Here is a 24,065-nt window from a genome sequence, read left to right as displayed (position 1 = left end):
TGAATGTTTTTCATTATCTAACTACTTGTGAAATGAATATTCATTAACTAAATATATAGGTAGGTAAAAAAGATACATAGAAAGGATCCTTATGTTCTCTACAATAAATGGTGGAGCAGAGAGTTTTATTCAGCACCATCAGACATTAGAAGTCATGTACAAATACCTATGACAAGCTGTATTTAAGGTTGCTCCCACACCATAACCAACCTCTCTATCCTGTCTGATCCTGCACATCCTTCTCTAGGGTCTCTCCCGGTGAATCAAAATGGACCTTCCCTCAAAAGCCACCTGAACCCATCAGATCTAGCCTGGGTCCCATCTCCAGTGTACCAGCTTTCTCTGGCCACTCCTGCCAACCTCTAGGATTCAGCCAGGAGCTTCCCTGCAGCTGTCCAACCCACAGATCCTTCCCATACCACATTCAGTATCTCCATCCAGCCAGTTCTAGGATGCACATCTTGAACAACAGACCTGTCCCCTCTGTCCACTTGACTTCATTCTACCTAAGCCATTTCCAACCCATAGAGTCAACCCCATCCACCTATCTTTTCTTATGTTCTAACTTGGTCTGTCCATATTAGACACAAAACTAAGTAAAGAAAATCACGTATCTAGATCTTATAACAAAAAAATACCAGCAGCAATAAAGAGCAAGCCAAAATCTTAAAAAAAAAAAACAGAAACCTACCAGTCTTGTAGAAATATTTACCAATGGGAATTACTTAGATTAACATCAGGACACAGGATTTAAACTTCATGAAGAAAGTCAAGGAGTGTAAAGAAGACACAAAGAAACAACTCAGTGAAACTAAAGAGAAAAAAAACTTGGGAATGAGCTCTTGAGTTATGTGCAATAAAGCACAAACACAAGCTGAGGGAAATTATGAAGACCGAGGACATGAAAATGGAATTCAATAAAGTGATAGAAACACTGAAGAGGAACCAGGAGAAATGAAGATGGGATTGGAAAATCCAACTAAAGAACTCAAAGAAAAGCTTTACAAGTATAATGAATCAAGCAGAAGATAGATTTTCGGGACTCAAGGACAAAGGTTCTAGACCAAATAAGCAAGGGATCTGAAAAACTAAAACCAAAAACGCAGAAAAGAAACATGCAGGAAATATGAAACACCAAAACCACAACAAAAGTTTGAATTATAGGCATAGATGAAGAAAAAGAATCTCAAGTTAATGGCATAGACCAGGTCTTCAACAAGATCATAGAGAAAATTTCCCCAAACTAAGGAAAGACATAGCAAACATATACAATAAACACCAAATAGACAATGTCATAAATGAATATCCCCATTGAATAACATAGTTAAAACACTAAGGTATAAAACAAAATGCATTGAGCTACAAAAGAGAAACACAAGTTACATATAAAAGAAAACACATCAGAATAGGAGTTGATTTCACCATGGTAACTTTGAAATCACAGGAGCCTGGAAAAAATGCATTCCAAGTACTAAAAGACCTTAACAACCAATTTAAATTAACATACCCAATTGAAGGAACAAAAAAAAAATCCCTTGTCCCCTTTACCTCTCCCTCCTTTCTTGATTTTACTAGTTCAGCCCCCACATCCATTCACAACTATTCCTTTTCCCTTTCTTGGTAAGAAATATCTATCCCCTTTACTCCTATACTCTATACACAACATCTATGGTTCTGTGGGTTCTAGCTTGTTTATCATTGACTTAACAAGTAATATCCACATATAAGGAAAACATGCCATATTTGTATTTATGTGTGTGTGATATATCAATCAGGATGTTTTTTTTTCTGTTTCCATCCACTTACCTGCAAATTTCATTTTTAATGGCTAATTTTCCATTGTTTAAATATACCACATATTCTTTATCTATTAATCTACTGAGGGACATCTAGTTGTTTTCTTTTTTTCTAGCTACTGTCAATAGAGCATGTTTGAACATGTTTACATAAGTGTCATTGTGGTAGGATGAACCTAAAGTATCCTTTGGGTATATGCCCAAGAGTGGTATAGCTAGATGTTGAGGTTAATTGATTTCCATATTCCTGAATAACTTCCATACTGATTTCCATATTGATTGTACACGTTTTCACTTTGACCAGCAATGAATGAGTGGTTTCTTTGCTCTACATCCTTACCAGTATGAGCTGTCACTTGTTTTTATTGATTTAAGCCATTCTTACAGCCCATTTCTACCTTGTGCTAGAAGTGCTAGCTAGAGCAATAAGGCAAGAAAAGGAAATTACAGGCGTACAAACAAGAAAGAGATCATCATACTATTTTCATTTGCAGATGATAATATACTATACAGTAGAAATGCAGAAAATCTGCCAGAAAACCTCTAGAAACAACAAACAAATACAGCCACGTGGCAGGATATAGAATCAACATGCATAAATCAATAGGTTTGCTCTTTGCTGTACACCAACAACTAAACAAGAGAGGGAGAGGTCATGGACATACAAATAAAATCTTCTACACAGCTAAAGAAACAATGAACTCGGTGAAGAGAAAGCCCACAGAGTCAGAGAGAATATTTGCTAGCTGTATATCTGTCAGAAGATTAATATCCTGAATACATAAAGAACTTAAAAACAAATAATCAAAAAACTAAATGACCCATTCATTAAAACAGGCCCATCACTTAAACAAAATGTTTTCAAGTGAAGGAAAAAAGATGGTTAATAATATCTACAAAACATTTCATTTTTCTTAGCAATTTGGGAAATGGAAATCAAATGATACTGAATTTTCATCTTAATTCAGATATAATGTGTAGGGTCAATTCAACAACCAACACTAAAAGTTGGAGGGTATATGAGGAAAAGGGAACCTTCATTCACCAGTGGTAAAATTGCAAAGTGATCCAGCCAATCTGGAATCAGTGTGAAATTTGTGTAAAAATCTAAAAATTAATCTATCGTACTACCTAGATATACTACTCCTTGGTATATGCCCAAAGGACTCAACATCCTACTCCACACAAACATGCTCAGTCATTTTAATTGTAGTTCTAATGACCACAATATATAGAAAATAGAAACAACCTAAGTGCCCTTCAACTGAAAAATGTATAATGAGAATGTGATACATGTACATTATGAAATACGATTCATCTGAAAAATATTGAAATCATAAACTTTGCAGGTAAATAAATTGAACTGAAAAAAGATCATATTGAGTAAGGGAATGCAGACTCAGAGAGACAAATACTGTGTGTGTGTGTGTGTGTGAGAGAGAGAGGTGGGGGGAGATCTTAGGCTATCTCTAATTTTTCAGTTGTAGTTACATATTCTCAAGTAACTATAGAAACAAAGAAAGTAAAAAAAAAGAATCATTGTAAGGATAGGACATGGGGGAGGTATAGAAAGGATTCATAGGTTACATTTGATTTGATGGGCCAAAATAGAAAATGGGATGGTAGCTCTAACTAAGGTCAGAGAGATCAATACAGGAGGCAACAAGATAGTAAGATAATAGTAAACAGGTCTGAAAAGTTATAAGAAGTGACATGCCCTCACTCACTACTGACAGCTTGCCTTGCTGTGTGTGCTCCCCTGGTACCTCAGAGAAATGCTTAGAATACCCATAGTCCTTCACGAGATGAGACCAGTATCCAGGGCACTGGCTCTTTACCTCAACCTGAACTATGCCAAAAATGTAAAATGCAGTGGGGCTGCTAAAGCCTTAATGCTTCAAGGTATAAACTTTTTAGCCAATGCTGCAACTGTTACAGTGGGGCCAATGGGAAGAATAGTGATTACTGAAGAGAGCTGGGGAAGTCCCAAAGTAACTAAAGATGGAGGGGAGGGGACATTGTTGCAAAGGCAGTTGATTTAAAGGATAAATACAAAAACACAGGAGCTAAACTTGTTCAAGATGTTGCCAATAACACAAATGAGGGGCTGGGAATGGCACTACCACTGCTACTGCTCTGGCGTGTTCTATTGCCAAGCATGGTTTTGAGTAGATCAGCAAAGGGGCTAATCCAGTAGAAATCCAGAAAGGTGAGATGTTGGCTGTTGGTGCTGTAGTTGCTGAATTAAAAAATAATAATCTAATCCTGTAACAAACCCTCAAGAAATTGCCCAAGTTGCTACAGTTTCTGCAAATGGGGACAAAGATATTGAAACACTATTTCTCATGCAATGAAAAAGGTTGGAAGAAAGGGTATCATCACAGTCAAGCATGGGGAAACCCTGCATGTTGGATGAGAAATTATTGAAGGCATGAAGTTCAATAGAGGATACATTTCCCCATATTTTACTAGCACATCAAAAGGTCAAAAATATGAATTCCAAGATGCCTATGTTCTGTTTAGTGAAAAGCAAATTTCTAGTGTCCAGTCTACTGTACCTGCGTTTGAAATGCCAATCCTCATCAGAATCCCTTGGCCATAATTACTGACGGTGTTGACAAAGAGGCTCTAGGCACACTGGTTTTGAAGAGACTAAAATGTGGTCTTCAGGCAGTAGCTGTCAAAGCTCCAGTGTTTGAACAATAGAATAAACCAGCTTGGAGACACGGCTATTGCTACCGGTGGTGCCGCATTTAAAGAAGAGGGGTTGATTCTCAATCTTGAAGATGTTCAAGATCGTGAGTTAAGAAAAGCTGGAGAGATTATTGTCACCCAAGATGACACCATGCTTGAAAGAAAAAGGTGGCAAAGCTCAAATGAAAAGTGTATTCAAGAAATCACTCAGCCGTTAAATATCACACTAGTGAATATGAAAAGGAAAAGATGAGCGGATGACTAACTAATCTTGCAGATGAACTAAATGTGTTGAAGGTTGGAGGGAAGAGTGATGTTGAAGTGAATGAGAAGAATGACAGGGTTAAGGATGCTCTCAATACTACGAGAACAACTATTGAAGAGCACATTGTTATAGGAGGGGGCTGTGATCTGCTTTGGTACATATCAAGCCTAGCCTTGTACTCATTAAAAACCACTCATGAAGATCAGAAAATAGGTATAGAAGTTATTAAAAGAACACTCACAATTCCTGCAATGACTATTGCTAAGAAAGAGGTGTTGAATCATCTTTGATAGTGAAAAAAATTCTGCAGGGTTCTTCAGAAGTTGGTTATGATGCTATGCTCAGACATTTTGGGAACATGGTGGAAACTGCTTACTGGGTGCTGCTGGGGTGGCCTCCTTGCTAACTACAGAAGAAGCTTTAGTGACCGAAATTTCTAAATAAGGGAAGGACTCTGGAATGGGTGCAATGTGTGGAATGGAAGGAGTTATTGGAGCTGGCATGTTCTAACACCTAGGATAGTGCTTTGCCTTTATCAGCGAACTGTGACAGGAAGCTCAAGGCAGGTTCCTCACTGACAACTTCAGAACAGGTAACTCAAAAAAAATTACTGAGGAGAAGGACTGCAGACTGATTGCTATAACTTCCAGTTACTGGTTTCTTTTGACATATATAATGGTTTACTGTCATCATTGTCCATGCCTACAGATAATCAATTTTGTATTTTTGAATTACAAAAGGACATTTGTACATTCCTGATACTGGGTGCAAGAGCCATATCCTGGTGTCCTGCTTTCAACTCAAATCAAAGAGGCATTTCTACTGTTCTATTATAGGCAGGGTTGTAGCGCTTGTGTTGCCAGATGAGAAGTTCAGAAGCAGTGTTTCTGTGGAGAGTGAGAATAATTATTTACAAGTAGAGAGGTATTAAATTGTGTGACAGGCTTTGAACAATAAAATTTTATTTAAAGTTCAATAAAGTATACTATTAGCTGTATACCTGAAAACCCTACAATCCATGCAAGTCTGGGTATAAATACACATATATAGTTTAAATGAAATTTTCTCATCTGGGCTGACAATGTTCCTTCCAATAGCCAAAGAGGTTGTAACAAACTCCCAACATGGGGCACATAAAGCTCTCTCTTATGGTGTTGGTCAGGCTTGTCCAGGAGACTGACAAAATATTAAAAACTAATGCATTTTCCCTTAGTTTCCCCACAGTGGTAGTAGTTAATTCATTATTACTGAAGACACCATACCCTTAAGACTTGGAGCACAAAGGTCCCTGTGCTGGAAATTACTTAAGAGCCTCCTCCCTGGGTAACAAATATTAATTAAAAAAATAAGTTATAAATTTGAAAGAGAGCATGAATGTGTATATGGGAGTCTTTGGAGAAAGGAAAGATAATGAGAATATGATGTAATTATATTATATATAATTTTCCTGTTACAAGAAGATGCCATGCAAGCTCCCGGAAGAGGAGAAGAACCAAAAGTACTACATAGCTATGAATCTTATGAGCCACAAAAATAATCAATATGGTGTGATAACCTTAAAGGTTCAATAGAGGCACATATACCTTGGCAGTAACCAACAGCTCTTCAATTAGATGTAAGACCCACTCAATAAGAGCAAAATCATGCCTTGTACTAGAAACTTAGAACCCTAGCCAACTATTTAGGACTAGTGAATTTATGGGTCTTGGAGAACTTATAACCACCATTTTACCAGAACAACAAAATTCCTGACTACATTCTAAATATTGGTCTTTATACCCACAGGTAAGTGTAATCCTCACCCTTTATTAAGTAAATTTTCTATTTCCAGCAGAGGATTACCTTTACAGAAAACCACAAGAATCCAAAATGTGAAGTTGTGAAGCCCAGTTCCAATGAATGCATCTAAATATAACTGCTGTACCTAAGGCTCAGAGGTCATTGTGGAAAGGGGGCCAAGGAACATTGTCAGAGCCAAGGAAGCAAGGAGTTTGCTAAGAGATTGTGTCTCCTAGGTGTGTCAGAAGCTATACTCAGAAAGTCCCACCAATATGACTACATAAACACTAGCTAAACCCGGAATGTAGAAATAGATATGCTATTTGGACAAGGGAAAACCCAAAGAGGCCTCAACCCTACACTAAAAGCTATAGGCAACTGAGGAATGGTGAGAGCAGAAGATATGGTATTCCCCAGGGAAAGCACACCAATTGGTTATCCGACACCTGATCATCAGCTCTGAAAACATACATACAAGTAACTTCACACAGACTGTGTAGGTTGTATTTATGTAGTTAGGAATTTATGTGTATACGTATAAATATACACATATACATCTCTGTAACAAAAATTAATCAAAATGAGGCTATAATTTTTCAATAAAGCAAGGAAGTATACATGTGGTGCTTTGGAGAGAGGAAAGTAAATAGGGATATGATGTTACTATATCATAATCTCAAAATTTTATTTTAAAAAAGTAAAAATTCTGTGCCTCTCAGAAGGCTCACAGCTTTCTTGAGTTAAGTTGGCATGTGATGATTCTGAATTAGAAGTAAGATAAATGTAAATTGATGTAGTGACCTGTGAGTCTACTCTTAAGTTATCTGGTAAGTATCAAGGTATAAGGAAAGATTGTGGTGTTGAACCCTGAATTCATGAATTTAGCATCTCGCCGAGCTGTAGGCAATGGGGACAGTAACTTGATATGAGGAAACCCTGTCTGACATTTGGCAGGCTTTCTTAATACTTGCTCTGGATCATTATGAGCAGGTGCAAAGCAAACAGTATCTAACATCATCTTAAATTCCTAACACCAGCTTCCATACAGTTGTGAAGCCCTCAGATGCTCTCACTATACACCCCCAGTCAGGGTCCCATGGCCTAGCACAGTCAGCTGTCTGAAGCTAAGATTTTGGAATTAACAGGCTGGGTAAAGGAGCAATAACTGGAGTTTTTAACCTTTTCCCAATATGGATCTCTTGGTAAATCAGGAGACGGTTAGGGAAATTTTCTGAGAAGAATATTCATAAATGTCGCTAAGTACATAATATAAAGTGTATGAAACAGTTTTGTTTTCTAATATACTTGTCCAAATGCTTCTGGAAAATCATTAGCAGAATTTATCAGAATGCTGACAGATTTCCATACATCTTCAATAGTTGTAATATTATAAGAGAATGCCAGTATTGCCCATGCTACTGACAAAGCCCCAGGTCATGTGAAGGAGGGTGTCACTTGCACTATCTATATGCATAATTGAAAGATTATTAAGTTTTCAGTGATACCAGTGAAACTGCAAAGTGACATTTTTGCGTGCGTGTTTTTTAATAGTCTGAATCCTACCTGGAGACTTCTAAAAGCCCTGAGGCCTCTGACAGTTGCTTTATAAGGCATTTCACATCCATTATTGCTGGTACTTCTTACTACATGTGGGGTGGGCTTATGAAATAGTCCTTTAACAGATGAAGATGTGAATTTTAGATGTAAAGGTGAATAGCTAAAGTTAATTTCATGGTGTTTTAACTAAGTCTTTTCTTATCCTAGTCTGCGTTTCACTCGTCCACAGAACCTGACTCGACTTCCACAATTATTCTCCACTTACATTGGTCCATATGATGTACACATACTTCTATACCTAAAAACCTCAGTTAGTGAAGTAATGAACGCCTATGGTTTTACTTATAAGGCATTCTGCAGAGTTCTGTGAACAAAATGCCATTTGAACTCAAGTAAAAGAAATACTTGAGAGAAGAAGACTTCCTGGAGAGATCAGGTGAATCTTCTAGACATGGGATGTACCAGATACTTAGTACTCAGAGAAGTAACACAGCACATCTGAAATCAAAGGCAGAGCCCAGTCAGCAGCCCTCAGATCTGCAATAAGTGAACCAAAAATATCACAGTGCTCTTGAAATATTAGTAAGGCTGTCTTCTCTCATAATCTCTGAAGATGACATGGTAATTCCAGGTGGTGTATGAAAATTGTTCTAAAGTGCACTTGGGCATTACAGAATGCATGAATGAAGGGAGAGCCCATTTTCAAATTCTCAGTCATTTACCAATTGTGTTACCTCGGCAAATTGTTTAGTTCATGCTATTCTATAACTTTCCAGTCAGAAAAAAAGCAAACGAACATTTGATATGATTTCAATGTGTGAAGTGAAATGTGCACATTTAATTTTTCTATGTCTTTATCTTTAAACTAAAACTAAGTGAATACCTAATTGAATTGTTATAGACTCACATAGTTACAAGGTCGTGGGGCTGTTTTCAATATACAAAAAAAACAGTATATGCTTTACCTGTTAGTATAGAATTAAATTGAGGGTGTGATCTTGAACTTGAGCTAATTCTCTGGACCTAAGTTATCTCAATTGCAAAGCAATACAGAAAATTTCTATTTTGTTCCAACTCTACATTAAGATAAGCAACACTATCAATTATATTTGAATGTGTGTTCCTACAAAAATCCACATTGTTTGGCATCGTATAGTATCTACAAAATTACTAGGGCATTTACACACATATTATTAGTTTTTCTTTTTTTTATTGTTTTCTATTATAACTCATTATGACTGATTATTGTGGCCTTGGAATTTATAAAAACGTCTGAAGATCGTTGCTCTTGTTTCAAGAAATTACAATGATTTCAAGGCTTGCTGTTTACTGGAAATACTTAACTGATGGATACCATATTTATGATGGTTTTCTCTCAAAAGTTTTTCCATGTAATCTTAATTTCTTCTGTCTGTGAACTCGAGCATCTGGCAATACCAAACTTATGTTAAAGCAACGACATCCCATGAGTTCCAAACAACTTTGATCATTAAATATAATACATACCCATACTGATATATGTATCTATATGATTTGGTGTTCATATCATGTATATATATATATATATATATATATATATATATATATATACATATATGTGTGTGTGTTATGTGTATATATAAGTATATGTGTGTATTATATCTGGAACACCACAACAAAATATTTGAGACAACTAACTTTTTAAAGACTAGAGCTTTACTTATTTCACATATTTGGAGATTGAAAGTGCATATCTACTGTAAACTAGACAAGGACATTACTGTGCTCCCTGACAACAGGTGCCAGATACAACAGGGTGATTGTAGTGGTGCATGTGGGGAGTAAGCACTTGTACCACCTAGCAGAAGAAGAAAGTGAATACAGTTTAATTCATGCTTTTATACAAGTCCTATACCAAGACCAATCCTATACTAAACTAATAATTTTAAAAATGCCCCCAATGGTACACTGCACGTTTATTATCAAATCTTGTTTATATTATGTTCTTTTTGACTGAAATTTAAAGTTTTATCCTTTTGATCCCAAGCCACTATAGCTATTAGCTTTCATAAAGCAGATGTGAACATTGTGACCTATGTACCAAATAGATACTTCAGTCTGGTTGACTCACATCTGTTTAACAAAAAGCTTTCTCTAAGTTCCATCTTGCTGTGGAGCAAAAATCACCCTCTGGATGCTCTACCTTATTCTGTCATATTTATTGATATGATTTATGTACCTCAAAAATGTTGATTCCTCGATTCCTCCAACACTCCATCCAGGTCTCGTTATACTTCCCAAATGTCATCTTCAATGAGTAGATGCCATCTTTCCTTCCCTCATGCTACCCTATCTCTTTCCTCTGTATCCATAAAGTACTACTTTGTTGTTTGGATTTCTTTTTAGGTTTTTTTTTTTTTTTTTTTTTTTTTTTTTGTTACTTCAGGATCAAGACTACCTGCTAAATTCTGGTTACCATAGAATGCTTCATCTATTAATCTCAGCAGCACTAAAATTCCTTTGAAGTAGCCATGACTTACTCATCTATTCAATTTTAGGTCTCTACAATGCTGACTCACAGTAGATACTAAGTATATGACTTTTGAAAAATAACTGGCCCAATGGACTATGTGTTAGTAACCTTTGTGTGCATTTCAGTAACTGATGGGGCTTTGAAATGCCACTGTGGTGCAGAATAAGTGATACTTTCAGATAAGTTGCTACATAGTGACTCACAGGGCAGTTCAGCTGTTTGCTGGCTCACTCTTAGGAAAATGGAACCTTTAGTTCTTCCTGGATGTGAGGAAGTATTTATTTGTTTGTCATTTTGTTTTGTGTTTCTTTTGTAAACACACAGATTGTCTCCTATAATATAAACTGTAAGTTGAGCCTTGTTAAATTGTGTCCTGGGAGCAATATCAAAGGGTCATCAATTACCACCACTAGGAAAATGTGTGTCTCTTTGATGCCTCCATCAGGGATTCTATCTCCTTGTTTCTCAGCAGGGTTTTATTTGCACTTGAACGCTGCTTCTTCATGCTTCATAAAGTCCTAGGGTTCTGTTTACTCACAATCCACAAAAACATTCTTTAAAGTCTCAAAAAGGTGAATCAGAAAGTGAGAACATTCTGGACATATTTGCCAGCGATAGAAGGACACAGGTTGGAAGATCTGCAAGATTCCTCCTCTGTACTTGAATGTCCCAAGCATACTCTTGTTTTGTCCCTGGCTCATTTTCTCCAGGGCTAGATAACTATTGCTAAATACTGCTTTTTCATTTTCAGACAGCTTTGTACAGGGAAATTTCTTCTATGTTATAAATTTGTTTATCTCCTCTATTCTTATAATCTTCATATATATATATATATATACATATATATATATATATATAAAATATTAGTTCACACATGGGGGAATTTTGCTCTCCTCTTCTTCTTCTTCTTCTTCTTCTTCTTCTTCTTCTTCTTCTTCTTCTTCTTCTTCTTCTTCTTTGGTTTTACAACACAGGGTTTCTCTGCGCAGTTTCGGTGCCTTTCCTGGATCTCGCTCTGTAGATCAGTCTGGCCTTGAACTCACAGATATCTGCCTGGTTCTGTTCTTCAAGTGCTGGGATTAAAGACGCCACCACCACCCAGCCTGCTCTCTTCCTTTTAAATAGCATGACTCAAATGTACTCAAATGTGTACCTGTACTGTTCACTTTACAGTCTTCTAGCTGTAAGTAATGGTTTGACATTTTTCCCTAAAGGGCTTGTGATATTAATCCCATCTGCTACTTATATCGTGTTCAAAAGTCACACAAGATATATATGGTTCAGATTACTACTTACTGCAGATTAGAAATAAATACAAGGAGATGTGGAGGGTTGTTTTTTTTTGCATAAATTTTTCCTATGGCACGATAGTGTTTTCAAAACAGGATACACTTTTCATAGACATATATTGACTTTAATTTGTAAACTCATTAGTATCATCTGTGAGAACAGAGATGGACATAAGTGTGAGATAGTTATAACAAATAATTATTAGTACATAATAATTAATTGTATGTGGAGTATGAAAACACAGGAGTTGTCAATCAAATAGTCAACTCTGAAAACATACAAACAAGTAGCAGTATACAGGTTGTGTAGTTTATATTTACATTTATGCATAAAATAACAATCAGTGAAGAAAGAGGCCATGAATTTGAAAGAGAGTAAGGGAAGGTATATGGAAGGGTTTGTAGGGAGAAAGGAGAAGGTAGAGGTGTTGTAATTACATTATAATTTCAAAAATAAAAAGGAAAACAAAATCATTTTCAGATTTTGTGCCAGGCATTTGGATGGAGGTACCATCTATTGAATTATGGGGAAAAATGTTAATGGGAGGTTATGGTGGTATTGTGTTCTCCAAAATATTATTTGACCCTAATAAACTTATCTAGGGTCAGAGAACAGAACAGCCACTCGATACAGAGGCTAGTCACACCTTTAATCCTAGTCTTCTGAAGGCTAGGATCTCTGTGAGTTCAAGGCCACACTGAAAATAGACAGACATGTTGATTCATGCCCTTAATCCCAGGGAGTGATGGCAGAAAGCAGAAAGGTATATAAGGTGTGAAGACCAGGAACTAGAAGCTTTTAGCTGGTTAAGCTTTCAGGCTTTAGAGCAGCAGTTCAGCTCAGATTCATTCTGGATGAGGACTCAGAGGTTTCCAATCTGAGGATCAGCTGAAGAACTGGCAAGGTGAGGTAGCTGTGGCTTGTTCTGCTTCTCTGATCTTCCAACGCTCACCCCAATAACTGGCCTCAGTTTTTTTTTTTTTTTTTTATTAATAAGACTCTTTAAGATTCGTATAACAGAAGGTAGTGAGGAAAATCTTGAACAATGGCATAGAAGTAGAATATCCAGTTGGGAGTATACAGCATCGGAAATAGTCTTGTCTATGTAGTATGAGTTCATTCATGATGGTAGCAATTGATTGAAGTTGTTGCCATTGATAAAAAAAAAATCTGTAATAAACATGGATGGTGAGATAAAAGAAGCCTTGGTATAAATTCTAACAAAAAATAATTAGGGTTTCTAAGCAAAGGAAGATTATCTCAAAAAGCAATCAATTAGATAGTTTCTATTCTGCTAAAATCATTTTTTAGAATGAAGAACTCCACACAAGATAAGACATTTAGATCCATCAATATTCATCTGATATGCTCTGGGTTTCACATTATCTTTTCAAGTTTTTCTGCTTGCCAAAGCCATACCCATTCAAAAAGAGTCTTCTCAAGTTGTAAAATCAATACTACTTCCTAAAGTCATTATAGATGACAGCATCTCTGATGAGGTTGCCCTGAACATTCTGGAACTGGATTATGTAGTTTTGTACCTAGAGCTTCTCTTTCTTACCTGATTTTGTCTTAGGGATTAAAAATATTTTATAATGTTTTATGCAATACTATGACTCAAGTATCCCATTGTTTTATGCACAGGAGAGTTCATAGGTAGAGATGAAGCGGGGGGGGGGCAATTATCCGTTGATTAACCTGTTTATTCACCAACATGGATATGCAGATGTACACACATACACAGGATGAAGGAATGGAGGGAGGGAGGGAGACAGAGAGAGAGAAAGAGAGGGGGCTGTGCTGTGGATATCGCTCTATATAAATAAAACACTGATTGGCCAGTGACCAGGCAGGAAGTATAGGTGGGACAAGGAGAGGAGAATTGGGGGAACAGGAAGAAGGAGGTGGAGACACTGCTAGCCACCGCCAAGACAAGCAACATATAAAGATGCTGGTAAGCCACGAGCCATGTGGCAAGGTATAGATTTATAGAAATGGGTTAATTTAAGATATAGAAACAGTTAGCAAGAAGCCTGTCACGGCCATACAGTTTATAACTAATATAAGCATCTGATTGATTATTTTATATGTGGGTTGTGGGACTGCGGAGCTTGGTGGGACCTGAAGAGAAGCTCTCCAGCAACAGGGCTGCACAAATTAGCAAAGAAAATACAATTCCAACTTTGTTTGTTATTTTATAAGGACTAAATTAAGCAATCATAAAACCAATATATCTTCTCTGCACCCGTATGATGCAAATTGTCAGGCTAATAATTTATTGATTTGTGGATTAAAGGTGTTCAAATGTTTGTGTGATGATACCGGCTTCTTTAGCATCTAAAATATGTCAGAGATGTTAAAAAATTACTCAGCTCTTTCAGCATTAGGGGTTGCTTCGTGGGTGGCAATGAAATGTTCAGTTTCTAATGAGATTGCCTGCCTGTAATCATTCAGTAGAACAAGCCCCAGACTTAGGGCTGTCACTGTATCTCTTGGTGTGGAGAGAATGCATTTCAGTGATCCAGACTCCAAGTTTAATTTTTAGCTTAATAACATGTAAAGAATACACATTCAGAAGACTTAACATATCTCATGTCATCAGTATTTATTTATTATCTATCTATTCATCTGTCTATATCTATCCTCTATCTATCTATCTATCTATCTATCTATCTATCTATCTATCTATCTATCTATCTATCTATCTATCTGTCATCTTTCTCTGTAGCCCAGGCTGGCCTCAGACTCATAGAAATCCCCAGCCTCTGAAGTGTTGGGGTTACAGCTATGAGTCAATAGTACAGAGCTTGAAGGAGTCATGCTTTCCATATCACCCTGTATACTACATGGTTAGAACAAAATGCCAGGAGTGGTTCTTGGCAGTCCTTCCTTAGTTGTCTTTATTGGGCTTTATTTTCCAACTAGGTTACAATGCCTGGTGGAAATGCCAGGCAGTCAAAGAGCTGGCACCTTTAGATTGACTTCAAATCTTCAAAATAAAATAGTCTCTTAGTGGCTCTTGTAATTTTAAAGGAACTTTGTCACCAAGTAACAAAACAATACTAACTTTGATAAAAAGTATTATTCTCCTTATCTTTTCCTGTATTTGTATGCATCAGAGGGACAAACACTTTTGTAAACTCTGATTGTAAACTCACTTTGTAATCCATCTCTGATCATATCTCCTGGCCATTTTCTTCAAGTTGCCCTATAGATAAGTTAAAATGAAAGGCCTTCTTAATGCTTGGTCATAGTCTTTGCTGGCCTATACCTAGATTTTTGTGTCTGCCTCCTTAGTAAGCAATCCTTGGAATTACTCAGTACTCAAGTCAGAAATATTGGTGTTCTCTTAACCTTTTCTGTTATATTTATTAGTTTTTCTAGTTCACACATTATTGGATGTTTTGTCTCACACACATCACTTAAATTCATTCTACAACCATAGTAAGAATACCCAGCACTCTCCATCAGTCTTGGCATCTCTTCATTAGAATACTGCAGGAGCTTCTGAGCTCATCTCTTGTGGCTATCGGGTATAAGGAGAGCTTTCCATTATTCTTGTAGGCCCATAGCTAAAGTCAGGAGTCATTCTAAATTTCATAATCAAAGACCACGTGACCACGTGTAATTGAATGAATTCACAAGTTCTGACATTGTGAAAAATGCAGAAACATAACAATTCTACTCCAAGACATTGCTATTTTCTCTTTCTTAGCTGATAAAAAGTGAAGTTTGAAATGAATTGGAATAAAGGAGCACTGTGGTGTTTTATAAAATGTGGAGATATTCACAAGAGGCTATATCTTCCTTAAATCCAAAAAAGAGGACCCAAGAAAACTCAATCATGGGACTGACTCCAGGGTGATTACCTGCTTAGTATTTGGTTTTACATATCTAACATGGGCACGTGTGGAGGGGATGGATGCAGAGCATAGGATTGGAATGATGCTATAAGCAAGAGTAAAAAGCACACGGTGAACTCCAATTATTAGGTTCCTCGGGGATAAATCATAGTTATAATAATTATTTTTCACATTGCTGTGACAAAATGTCTGACCAGCAAGTTTGTGAGAGTTTGTTTACTTGGGCCTATAATTTGAAGACATGGCAGGGAATTTGTGGTGGTGGAAAGTCTTCAGGTAGTTGTAATAATTACATGAAGCTATTTACTCACATTTCCATGGATGGGAAGCAGAGAGGGAGATTGGCTGAAATGAAGGCCAGGCTATAGCCCTCAAGAAAGTCCTGCCTCCAGTGGATCCTTCCCCCAGCTGGATCCTACCTCCTAAGGGAGGAGTGTCCAGCTTTTTACCAGATAACTTAGGCCAGACTTTCCACTTACCAACAGTAAGGAAAGCTGACAAGTTAAAATCTGCATAATCTTGGTGATTATGGTCATCACAACGAAGCAAAGCAGTCCTCATAAAATAATCTTTACTATGCAGGGCCTCATGTGGAGACAAATCCAGCTTAATGTGTCTATAGTACACATGAAGAAAATGGCCAGAAGTGTTTGTCTAAAGTTCTAGAACATTCAGAAATGGAGTCTGGTCTACAAAGATATTTGTCCCTTTGAAGGAACATCAATTAAGATCAATTAAGTCCCAAGTTTAAGGAATAATCAAATTAACATAACTATGTCACAGGAAACTATGGATGCCTTTGACCTTTTTATTATGAATGTAAAAAAAGCAATATGGAGCTAGTGTAATATTTAACATTGGGTGAAAAATTAACACAGCAAATGCGGTTCCCTTAGTTCCTCTCAAATTGCTTATGAAAAACTTTGGTTCAGGTTTTGTTCTTAGCATGCTTCATTTTTTTTCAATTTTATTTATTTTATTTTATAATTTAATTTAATTTTACATATCAGCCACAGATTCCCTTGTCCTCCCCCACCCTCCACCTAGTGTGCTTCATTCTTAAAGATGGCTGATAGCACATGTAGGTTTTGCCAAAAGGTGATGGCATGAGTAAGCTGTGACTATGACAAAGGAGATATTTATATCTTGGGAGAAAGAATGTAGTAAATAGACATGACCACATTTTCCGTTCAAGTTAAATGGAAATTTTCAGCAAAATGGAAATTTTCAGCACTGTGCACACCCACCTTAAAAATGGTCAGGTAAGATATTTATGGCAACTAAATATAGAATCAAAAATATACTAAAATATTATTTATTTTCCCATAAATATTTGTTGTTTGTAATTTTTGTTTATTGGAAATAGATTCCTGTCTCATATAATACTGTTTCCTCTCCCTCTACTCCTGCAAGCTCCCCCCACCTCTCCTCTTGGGCATATACCCAAAGGATGCTCAATCATACCACAAGGACACTTGCTCAACTATATTCATAGCAGCTTTAATTGTAATAGTCAGAACCTGGAAACAACATAGTTGTCTCTCAACTGAGGGATGGATAAATACACAATGGAGTGTTACTCAGATGTTAAAAACAATGACATCATGACATTTGAAGACAAATGGATGGAACAACAACAACAACAACAAAAATCCTGAGTGAGATAATCCAGCCCAAGAAAGACAAACATGGTATGCATAAGTGGTTATTAGCTGTAAAATAAAGGATAACTATGGAACAATTGAAAGGATAACGGCCCTGGTGGCTGGTGCTGATTACCGAGCAGAAAGGTCATGATCACGACAGAACCCAGTGGTAACTTTTAGAGCTTTATTAAGAGGTAAAGGGAGAGAGGGGGGGGGGGGCTTATAAAAGCCAGGACACACCTGCGCACACGGGCTCATGAGCAGAGATCATACCTTGACTTCCTAACCATGGGGCATGGATCATGCAGGACATAGGACCCGGAAATGACTAGGCAGAGATGACTAAGTGTCCCGCTGGGCATGCACGACCATGGGGTGTGGTTGGAATTCCTATCAACAATGCACAGCCCCAGAGAGGCTAGGTAACTAGGAGGGCTCAAGAGGGGATGCCCAAATCTCCCTGAGAAGGAGAAATAGAAAAGATTTTGTGAGTGGAATGCAGGTGGTTGGGAATGGGAACATGAGTGATCAGGGTGGGAGAAGTGGAGGGGATGAGCACTGTTTTCAGATTATTATATCATATAAAAAATCAAAACTACACAATTTTCACTGTTCATGGTTCTGTCATAAGCCAATGCATTGAAATGCATAAAAATTAGGTTTTTTGCCGGGCGTGGTGGCACACGCCTTTAATCCCAGCACTTGGGAGGCAGAGCCAGGTGGATCTCTGTGAGTTCGAGGCCAGCCTGGGCTACCAAGTGAGCTCCAGGAAAGGCGCAAAGCTACACAGAGAAACCCTGTCTCAAAAAAACCAAAAAAAAAATAGTTTTTTTTTTCTTTTAATTGAGCTTGCAATAATTTTAGTTTCATTTAGGCAGATGAAGCATTGTCTTGATAAATTGGATTTCACCTTGAAGATACCTGTTTTAACTCCTGTAAAGAAATGGTAAAGTCATGCTGGAGACATGGCTCAGAGGTTAGGAGCACTGGCTGCTCTTCCAGAGGTCCTGAGTTCAATTCCTAGCAACCACATGGTGGCCCACAGCCATCTGTAATGAGATCCCGTGCCCTCTTCTGGTGTATACACATACATGCAAGCAAAGCACTGTACATGATAAATAAATCTTTAAAAAAGTTGTAAAGTCTAATGAAACTGTAAAATCTATAGCCAGTTTTTTTTTTTTTTTTACCTCAAGTTCAGGTACAAGTTTTCTTTTAGATACTACAAAATAAAATGTGGTAACAGGCCGGGTGGCGGCAGCGGCGGCGGCGGCGGCGGCGGCGGCGGCGGCGGCTGCGGCGGCGGCGGCGGCGGCAGCACACGCCTTTAATCCCCGCACTTGGGAGGCAGAGCCAGGAGGATCTCTGTGAGTTCGAGGCCTGCCTGGTCTACTGAGCGAGGTCCAGGAAAGGTGCAAAGCTACACAGTGAAAACCTGTCTCAGAAAAACCAAAAAAACAAAAAAACAAAAAAAAAAAAAAGAAAAGAAAAAAAATTGGGTAACATTAAAATAGTCCAAGAATTTGGCCTCAACTTAGCTGTCTTACCTCTCAAAGCTACATGCCAACTGTAAACTCAGCATCAACACTTTTAAGGAATTCCTGAAAGCAGTGATAATTTAATCTCAGGCTCTTATGAAATTCAATCGTGATCATTTCCATGGAGTTATCAATTTTTAATAGTTTTGCATATACATGTACTTAATGTGCTAGACAATGATACTAAATCAAATATTAAAAATTAAATATAAATATTAAATTACTACTAAATAAATTTTAGGTGGCAAATGCAGTTTTAGTAATAATTCTTTCAATTTAAAATAATATAATTAGCTCATTTCTTGCCTTACTTTTTCTCCTTCCAGCCCCTCCATGGATCCTCTCTTGCTCTCCCTCTCTCTCAAATTTATGATCATTTTGTCTTTCATTGTTCTTACACACACACACACATTTCAAAATATATAAAAACATGTGTCATTTTCTTTCATTTTACAAGTCCTCTTTTATTTGCCCATCACTGGCCACCACTTTTGACTATACCAGATACGTTGACATTAGACAAAGAAAATCATCTTAATTTATTTTTGTTACTTTTTATAAACTTGTTTATATAGTTGTGTCCTGTATATGTGAATGTGTATGTATGTCTATGCACATTCATAACTATGCTTGTTCATTGTATGCTTTAGAGTTTGTGAAAGCCATGATCCACATCTGAGGATCATAAGACAACTTTACTTCTCTGTCATTGACCTTTACCTTATGTGAGACAGGATCATTGGTTGAAAATATTGTTTTCCACTATATACAACAGGCTAACTTTCCAACATAAAAACAGAAATATCACATACATACCTAAATAAGTAAAATGCAATAATAAAATTTTAAATGTTGTCATTAACAGATAATTGGAGGCATATGCAGATGTAAGACCATGAGTGTTCAATGAAACGTTACAAAAAAATGTTGAATACTCCTCTGAAGAAAAATAGGGTTTTTATTCAAAACAAGATCCTTGTGTGGAATAAGGTGCAACAGCTAAAATGATATTTTAATGGAGTATTTAATGTAAGAGACAACTATGAACCTTAAGAGAAAAGAATAGTGTATAATAGGAACAGTGTAAAGGTGTCTGTGAGGAGTAAAAACCAAAGGGCTTTTGACAACCATCTGTTGCCAAATGAGTTATGCACCTGTTTCAGACACATTGGTATATTATTGTGAGGAACGGTTGGTGGCCTTTGCTCAGTTTTCACAGAAGTGCACAGTGTTCTCATCTAGCTATGTCAGCTATTAGCTAGATGACTGACTATCAAATCTGCAAAAGAACCCCATTGGGGGAAATTTGTCAAGAAAAATTGCTTTCCTGGGTATCCACATCCTCTGAAAAATTAGGAGCTATTGTTATTATTATTATTAATTATTAGCTATTTGAGAATTTCATACAATATATATTATTCATTGAAATTAAAAAGTATTTTTAATTGTTTTGAGAATTCCATATGTAAGTACTGTATTTACCTCATTTCCCCTCTCTCTCTTTTCCAATCAACTCTTTCAATGTCTTTCTAATCCTCAAATTCATGGCTTCTGATTCTTTAAGTGTGTGTATGCATTTGCAAGTGTGTGTGTGTGTGTGTGTGCATATTATTTATTTATTTGTAAATACCACCCCCTGAGTTTTTTTAGTTTTTTCTCATCTGACTGCTTGGGATTGAATAATCTATTGAAGGATTCATCCCTAGAAAAGATTGATTCTTCATCTCTCAGCACCCATTAATTCCTTATGGCTCTTCATCTGGGCCACGGGACCTTGTGATATTTCCCCTACCCACATTGACATGTCAGTTGGTATTGTCATTTTCCAATTCCTATTTATGCAACCATATTTAGATTTCATGGGTACATCCTTCCTGTCCTCTATGTAAGACACTATCTTTCAGCAAAAGTCCTAGTCCTCTGGATTTTATGGTCTTCAGGAATGGCTCCTGAGCCTTTGTTAGGTATAATACTATGCATATCGATTGGGCCTGGGTACCCCATGGTCAATTGTTCACATTTTAACCACTTACAGATTTTTGTAAAGATCTCCCATGCTTCAAAAATAATATTCTTTGAGAGGTGAGAGCTACACCTATCTGTGGGTATAAATATAAGTATTTAGACTATAGTAAGTAATTGTATTGACTTAGGGAAGTGCCAGTATAGGTCCTCTTCTAGGGTTCATGGCATCACCCACCATGAATAGTGCGGGTTTACAGTACTAGACATGAAGTCCCTTTTATTAAGCCTGTCTTAAATCCAATCAGCTACCTGACAGTTACCTCTTGGATATAAGTTTCACTACTGGACCTTTAGGTTTATCTTGCCATTCTGGTCATTGCTGTGGTTCGTAGGCTTACAGCTGGGTGGGGCCAGTGATTGCTTTTCTCTTTTGACAGCTTTCATAGCTTGTTCTGGTGAGATGAGAGCTAGCCCTCCGCAGAAAGGATTATGGGTCAGTTCCTGCTTTATTTCCCTAAGTCCTCAGACTAAACTCTATGATATCTTCAGCCAACTACGGCAAGTAAGCAGGGGCAATCGCTAGGGTCAATATTGTTTGGAAGTCTCTTGGACTCTACTAATCAGGAACTCAAATGGGGGTTTCACATGCACTGCACTGAGGATTTTCTTAGATAGCCTATGGCTTTTAGGAGGATGGTTCTTAACCCATTTAAACTATATGCACACACCTATATTTACACATAAGTAATTTTAAGTAATTATGAAATAACATGATTTCCTATGGTTCTTTCATCCTTAGTGTTCTTTATCCCTCCTCCCTCTGCACTGCCTTCCCTCCCCATTCCACAGGCAAGCATCTCCTTCCACCTGTTTTTGTCCCATTTCCCACGCCATAGCAGCTGTGTTCTACTCTGCACCTCTTTAGAGTGTCTCCTCCCCTCTTCAGAGTGTCTCCTCCCCTCTTGAGAGTATCTCCTCCCCTCTTTGGAGTGGCTCCTCCCCTCTTTAGAGTGGCTCCTCCCCTCTTTAGAGTGGCTCCTTCTCTCTTTAGAGTGACTCCTTCCCTCCTTGGCACCATTGTCACCTTTCCTCCCCGGGTATCTGTTGTTATTCCAGGTTATATACTCACACCTAAGGATTTGTAGCTATGATCCACAAATGAAAGAGAACAGTGAAGACTTTGGCCTTCTGGTTCTGATCACCTCAGTCTAATGACACACAGTGTTATTCCCCACCCTCAGTGTCAGCTCTTCTCAGATCCATCCACTTCCCTACCCATCCAATTGTGGGACCTCTGTGTGTGTGTGTGTGTGTGTGTGTAACCTATAAGGTCCAGTATATTCTTGGTTGTATAGCCACACACTTCAGGTATGTTTATCTTATCAGGGACAACACTCTTAAAGAAAACCAACTCTCCCTCTCTGAGAAGCTATCATTTGCCAAAAGATTTTCTGCTAGACATGGGACCTTGTATTCCCTTACTCTGCCCATATTGGGGTTTGATCTGCTTTGAGCTTGCAATGCTTGTGTCTGCTGTCCTGTCCTGTCCTGTCCAAGTTCACTTATGCAGCTGTCCTGCTGTGTCAGGAAGGGATTGTTTTCTTGTAATCATCTTCCACATCTGGCCCTTACATTTTCTCTGCCCCTTCTGCAATGATACCTGTTGGAAACACTAAACAGAAGAAATATAAATTAACCTATGCCCCACCACTCTCCTTATCCCATCAGTTCCTTGTTTCATCTTATATACTGCCTCAGTTTACGGCTACACTAAGCATACTAACTAGATTTGTTTTAATATAGTTAGAAAATTACATACTGTTTCAAGACTTGGTTTTCTGCCTCAATATATTGTGGACAGCCCTCTATAAATAAACAAATGAAAAGTGTTGAAATGCTGGTAAAGTGTGTAATTTTATATATTTGACAAAAGTTATCTAGCTATGTGGCTTATTTTTTTTAACTTATAGTGGAAGTTATACATGGGAAAAAATCTTTAAATCAATGTAAGTACATATAATGTAAAATATTCTATAAATTTTCTGTATTCAGGTTTGACTTAATAATCTATATAATATAGTTTTGATGATTTGATTTAAAGTTAATATTGAATCTTTCCACTTTTTTTAAACTTCCAACACAGTTAAAATGTCATGATAATATTTATCTTCAATTTTTGTTTATTTTGTTTCTTTGCCTACATATTAGTTAATTGTGAAATATCTACAATATTTTCATTATTTGTATCTTTCATTTTCAAACTTACTAGAACTTTATTGTTCTTTGGTTTTGCAGTCTTAGTTTCGGTTTTTTTTTTTTTTTTTGTGTGTGTGTGTGTTTGTGTATTAGGTATGATGCCACTGCAGATAGACGAAGTATATTTTAATTGTCACATGAATCCAGAAGTCGCATCAATCACTTTAACAAATGTCACAGGAGTCTATCTCTCTTTCTCTTTTTCCTCCTCTCACTCTCATAGACTACATTAATTGTAAGTTTTATATCCAATTCTTCCAAACTAGGTTCTTGGTTATTTGAGGCAATAGAAAGTAAAGAGCATGAGGCTCAAAATGACATTACCTGTTAAATGTATTTTAGAAGGAAAAAACGGTTGTGTGTAGGAAGATTGTTTCTACAGTTTTAACAACAGGAATTGCTTTTGACTTGACTACAGTTGTTCTCTTTTCTCCTTGAAATGGCATGTAATTCGTACTTTGGGGGAAAGAAAAAAGATTGTGGCTATTTTTTTTCTTCCTCTTTTATGCTATAGAAAAACCTCTGTGTTTGCATGTACTCACAAAAATGATATTTAGCTTATGTGCTATAAATGGACTGTGGCCCACAAGCGTCCCCAAGTAGTATTCATCATTTGGCTGGTGTGCGTGAATATGCAAGGCATGACCAGGAAAAGCACAAACTTTGAGCTTGGTGGCAGGGGCTTCTCATAATTTAAAATGGGATGGAGATAAGCAAACCCATTTCTGCAGGACCTTTATAGCTTGTGAGTGAATTATTCCTGTCCATAAAACAGAGAACCTGCTGTGTGGTATTTGTAAACAGCAATTTCGTTCGTAAAAACAACATAAACCTTTTATGTGCCTGATGCCCATTTCCTAACTGTTTTTCGCTGAATGTGTCTCACATACAAATGAACACTAGG

The 24,065-nt window shown here is 37.2% G+C and overlaps 1 protein-coding gene and 1 pseudogene across 1 annotated transcript in view; both read left to right on the top strand.

Annotated features, from left to right (window-relative positions):
- Positions 1-24,065, top strand: part of Tenm4 (teneurin transmembrane protein 4) — a 2,730,446-nt gene that overhangs the window by 262,965 nt on the left and 2,443,416 nt on the right.
- On the top strand, positions 1,851-6,072 carry LOC114695909 (annotated as a pseudogene).

The sequence above is a fragment of the Peromyscus leucopus genome, chromosome 1 (genome assembly GCF_004664715.2).
Source record: "Peromyscus leucopus breed LL Stock chromosome 1, UCI_PerLeu_2.1, whole genome shotgun sequence".
In the NCBI taxonomy this organism is placed as follows: domain Eukaryota; kingdom Metazoa; phylum Chordata; class Mammalia; order Rodentia; family Cricetidae; genus Peromyscus; species Peromyscus leucopus.
The sequence above is the reverse complement of the archived record's forward strand: the minus strand, read 5'-3'. Positions and strand labels throughout refer to the sequence as shown.